This window comes from Bombus flavifrons, chromosome 10 (genome assembly GCF_040668555.2).
Source record: "Bombus flavifrons isolate JBK064 chromosome 10, iyBomFlav1_principal, whole genome shotgun sequence".
Taxonomy (NCBI): domain Eukaryota; kingdom Metazoa; phylum Arthropoda; class Insecta; order Hymenoptera; family Apidae; genus Bombus; species Bombus flavifrons.
The window spans coordinates 751140-756817 of NC_138451.1; the positions used below are offsets into that span (position 1 = coordinate 751140).

At 35.8% G+C, this 5678-nt stretch overlaps 1 long non-coding RNA gene across 1 annotated transcript; it reads left to right on the forward strand.

The window, feature by feature from the left end:
* The first annotated feature begins 2763 nt into the window (after positions 1 to 2763).
* LOC138183821 (uncharacterized) lies at positions 2764 to 5295 on the forward strand. Its single transcript, XR_011174177.1, has 4 exons — positions 2764 to 3115; positions 3436 to 3500; positions 3891 to 4017; positions 4939 to 5295. It is a non-coding gene; the product is annotated as an uncharacterized LOC138183821 (long non-coding RNA).
* Positions 5296 to 5678: the final 383 nt, after the last annotated feature.

Consider the following 5678-nt stretch of genomic DNA (forward strand, 5'->3'; position numbering starts at 1 on the left):
ACATAGTTGAATACGGCAAACAAAAATACAACTAAAATCACATATCGAAACTTACATTACAAAGAATTCTTTTTAGAATTTTTTAAATCCTTTTCACTTACTAGCATATTCCCAAAAAATATTTCAAAGACATGCGTAACGAAATTTCACTCTTGATTTTCCATTCACTTCTTCACAAACAACTTATTTTAAAACCTCCATATCCCATACCTTATCATCAAAAACACTAAATGTTTTACGATAAATGAAAATCTTATCACTTGCATTATGTCACAACCAATTTTTATCGTTTTGAACTGATACAGACTTCTAAAACACGTTATAAGTGTTTTCACGAGATGTTATCAGAAAGACTTTATAGAAAAAGATTTCAATATATATATATGTCGGAGAGGAAAGAACACCGGAGCCTCTGGAATGCTGGATAATCCCGCAACATTGTAACCTAGAGCCTACTATAGCTGTAATTAAACAATTGTAGTTATTCAACCTAATTGTAATTGTCCGAGATTTGTGATAGTGAGCTTGGGCTCGAGGCGACAGTCGGTCGCCAACGTGCCCGCGGTCAAGGGATGAACGCTTTGCCTAACAAAGGTGTGAAGTAATTCTATAGCTCTCCTTAAAAGAAATATCTCTGGCGACACACGACAGTAAACATTCCAACGGTCTCTGTCCCGTGGCCACACGCAGTTCCTATTCTTCGAGTAAGATGATTGCCAGATGTCGATGTGTCTCCACAGTACGTGATCAGCTAGCCCCAGGGCCGTTATAAACACTAATATCTAGTTACCTAAAGTCCTTCGAACAGATAAACAGTCTTTGTCTCAACTACGGGAAGATAGGGGAGATCTATTTCTTTCAACGAACGGCGTCTCCCACTAGCAACTTTCCCTCGAGGGCGGCTAGCATCTTTTCTAACCACCGATATGGAAATTGACCAATTAGCAGCAACGCCAATTTCCCTTATTCTCTGAACGAAGACTATCCTCGACGAATCCGATGATCTCGTGCCCTTAGACACACCCCGATATAGTTTTTCTCTGTGGCATCATCGCGACGAAAAGTCATTCTCTCGCGAGATCGTATTCGCGACTTACTTAGCGTCTGTACGCTCGGTGGGATATTCCCCGTTTAACAAAGAGTCCGACTTAGATTTTGTGAGCACGCTCATCTATTATCCCGTTGACCGCGGATTCGTTATCGAACCTAAGGCCATTGTCACTAGTGTCGCGAGTGCCTAATCGCCGTGATTGATTGCCAAGTCTGTAGTATCTATACTTGTGTTAATAAACCGTACCTTTGTTATAACATAACGATGGCTAATCCCAATGAAGATTTATCAAACGCCCACGACCCTATCCCCAATGTTAATCCGACATATATATATGTCTAGTGTAATCGATCAGCGCAAACATGGAGAACATATCTTTAATGTTTTTAAAAAATTAATTTCACAGGAGAAGTTGATGAAACATAGCTTTCAGTACTCTCTTGTGACGCGTCACTGTATCATCACTATCAAACGATCAGCGACCACCTCATGTATGAACGTTGCGCGATAACTTTTCTCGTTCACTATTTATTATTTTAACTGTGGTAGAATGGGTGCGTACAGAACGAACAGTGACATACAAGCGCTGGAAATCAAGCTGAAATAACAAGAATAGTTTTTCGTGCGCTACCACATAAAAACAGTTATGTAAATAGAAACAATTATGTGTATCGTTATGATGTCTAAAAATTATATATATCGGTGTTATGTATCGTTGTATGTCTAACAATAACTATTGTCTGAATTAAATTCCAGGTGGAAGATGTTCCATGAAATGAATTGACAATCGCTCAGGATATTGTAAATGTGAAAGTGCGATGAAATATTCGCACATAGTATTTATTGTATTAACTAAAGTAGTATCGTAACTTAAAATCGTCATCAATCATAAAATATCAGAAATAACTGACAACGCATAATTTTGCTTCATACTCATGCACCAATGAGTCGCACAAATCACAATTATCATGTACCTCTTTAAACAGCAAGCTGGGTAAATTAACTGCTATTTCTGGGACGTTATTCTTCAAAAAACAGGCGTACAAAAGTTCGGCGGTCTAACTCTATTTCTTCGAAATGAACACGGTCTCGTATCGTGTTCGAAATGGCGGTAATGTTTCTCATATATATTCTTGATGTTGACATTTCCATTTGTATAGGGTCATTTTTCCTCGGGTGGAAAATCAAATAAAATTGGAAGAAAGGATATTTCGATGTAGTGTACACGACAAAAAATATTTTTGCAATGTAAAATCAAAGTATTGTCATATTTCTTTGCTTTTTAAAATGCCTGTACGAATGTTCAAAAAAATAATTTGTCATTTGCATTTTATGCGCTAGATAACCAAGACATAGTATCCTTACATTAAAAACATTGCTGGGTCATCGGCAACCTCGAAAGACAATGGTATTCAGAGACGTACACTGCGATTATCCCGTCCGCGAGTTTACCAGATGAGTTCCTTTCTCTCGTTTCAAGTTAGACAAATGTGTCTATGGTGTTGCCAAGGCTACGTATTAGTGTACGATGTTTGTAAATATCGACTTAGGGAACGATTCGTGCTGCGTAATCCGAAAGGAAGTGCTTCGTAGAAGAAGAATGTATTTGTTGATGTATACATTTCTTTGTCTAGATCGTTAATCTGTAATTACGTAGAATCGTTAACTGCGTAGCTGCTTGTGCCATCGGCTCATGTGCCCCCCCTCTCCCCCCACCACTTTGTAAGTTATTCGGCGAAACTAAGGTACCAGGAGTCATTTAGTCGTCTTATTTCGTACCGATAACGTGGATCGCGTTGCGTCAGGTTTGCAACGTATTGTAACGTATTGGCGGCGTCGGTCTTTTATTACTCCAATAATTTAATCCAATTAAATAATCACACGCGAAAGTAATAAAATTTTATCAAATAATTTTCTACGCGACGTTAGAGTTTTTGTTCGCCGATTATAATTTTAACGGTCGCGGTAATGTGATCCTATTTCATATTCTTTTGAATATTCTTTTTCGGTATTAGAGTCAGTGCATCACTCAAGAGGACAAAGCTTCTGCAGGAGCTCAAGAATGTAAGTAGTTTTACATATTGTATTTCAATTTGTTCTCATTATTATATTTTGTTTGAAATACTATTAATTATACAATAAAAATGATTGATAATTTAGAAAACTTAAATGCCCTCTTTAATTGAAATAAAGTCTTAAAATCTTAACATTAAAGTACAATAAAACTGTCTGATACGCATGAAAAATCATTGAATATTTTGTTCTCAAACTTTTATATTAGAGTTCCAATTTACATATTTATTAGAGTTTAGTCTTTATTGTTGTTAAAATTTCAAGTTTGTTATTATGTATTACCGATTTTAATATCTTATGTTTTGTTATAGACATATCACTGCTTCAACTTCATCTTCTTCAGGAGTGTTCTAACAGTGGCTCAAAAGCCAAGTATGTAAGTATTTTTACATGTCATACTTCAATTATGTCTATTTTGTATATTTTTCTTTGATCACTGTCAATGAAGAAATACGATTTGATTGAAAATTTGGAAGGATAGCATTTTCTGAGGTTATTCTTTCATTAATATAAAATAAGTGTTAAAAGTTTCATTAATGTAAAATAAGTGTTAAAGTTTTAATACCGAATTATAAAACAAATGACTAACATACTACAGATTATTTTAGATTTTACACTTTCATATTAGAGTTTCAGTTTTTATACTTATCAAATTTTATTAGAATTTCAATCTTTATTATTGCTAAAGTTAATAAACCTTCATTTTTCATTATCTCCAACTTTTCAAATAGTCAGCGATCACTCATCGTGTTTTGTTTTGTAACAGATTTTTCGTAAACTCCATTTCAACCATGGGCCTTTCAACGATTCCTGCCTGATGTTAATCTTCCTGACGACATTCGCTGGGATAGCCAGTATCGATGGTAACGTCCTCTGTTTCTCCGCTTCGAACGGTGAGTCGCATGCATTTCTGTTCCTCCGGTCACTCAATTATGTCGTAGGATAAAAGGTCCGAATCGGCGTGAGTGACTGGTTGTATTACGTAGAATTCTTTGTGAGCATAGTGAACGCGAGTATCTTTTATACCCGTGAGTAGTAACGCTCTTTTTTTCAAATTTACTAGATTAGAATAGGTCTTCTTGCACAGCGCGATTATAATAATTAGTTTTTTAATAATTAAATTAAACATATGCACTTGAGAATATATTCGTGTTATTAATAAATATGCATGTTAATGTTCCGTATGAATATTTTCAAATGGCAAATATCTACACGAATATTCCTGTATAACATAAATATACTTGATATTTAGCAATGAATTGATCGTGACAATATTAACCCCTTAACCTACAACTACGGGAATAGCCCGTAGTACGATGATCGGACCAAACGTAAATATTACGGGCATTCTCGAACGTAAATCGTAGGTTAAGGGAATAAGTCACGTTCGTTTATTTCACTTCTCCTAGAATTTAAAATATCAGTTAAAATTCATTTTTTCCGTATAAGAATGTGTGAAATTTTACGTGCCAGAAGACACTCCGCGACAGGCAGATTTTTTAATCAAAGCAATAATTTTGAACACTGCTTCTGCATTTTCGATTATGTGCTTCGACAAAGAGATTGCCTGAGATTATTTCTTTCTTAGTAATATATTTAGAGTCAGTTATTCCATTTGATTGAGCCTCAGTCTTTTTCGCTACCTTCTTTGCAATATTAAAATTTTGTTCTGGTTTATTAAATTAATAAAGTAGAGTTACTTAGTTATTATTAAATTAATAAAGTAGAGATAACCAGAATCGAAGTAGCAAAATATAAAATCAAAGAGCGTTAGTCCGTTAAATAAAAATTACACAAACTAATCATCTTTTCAGATCAGGATTTTCAAGTTTAATCTTTTCCGTGCCCATTGTCAGGACCTGATTCATTAGCCCAGGTGCTACCTGAACTGGAGAAAGACATTGGGCACGATGATCACATTTAATGTAATAATTTCTCAGCCACTGACTATGTGTTAGTGTATCGTCCACGACGTATTTTCCACATTTTGTGTGTGTGTGTGTGTGTGTGTGTGTGTGTTGTTAGGCCGTGGAATTGCGTCGCTTTTTCTCATTCGTTACAACTTCAAATATTAAAAATGTCGAGATATATATCCATTCAATTTACGTCTCGATGCAATCACAATTTCTGATAATATCATCCACACGATTAAGTGTAACCACGCTTTTAATATTGCCGTCAATTACAATTATAATTCCATGTTTACTTACAATTAAGTAGTATCGTGAAAAAAAGGCCTGTGGCGGCACTTAATAGCAAATACCATCACTCGACACTAATTAGTGGCGGACGACGGTAGCGCAGTGGTTAGCGCCTTAGGTTACGAACGTTCGGAACCGGGGTTCGAATCCCTGCGACCGGAGTCCGATTTTTCTTCCACGATACAAAAAAGAAGAAGAAAAGCGGCCGTAACCAGCAGCGACATCTACAGCCTAAACACTCACGATACTACATTTATTTTAACGATATCATTTCTTCAGATGTGTTTTATCACGATTTACGCAATGGTTACTAGCCTTCGTCAGTCGATTTCAGGAGAAAGGTACGCACCTTA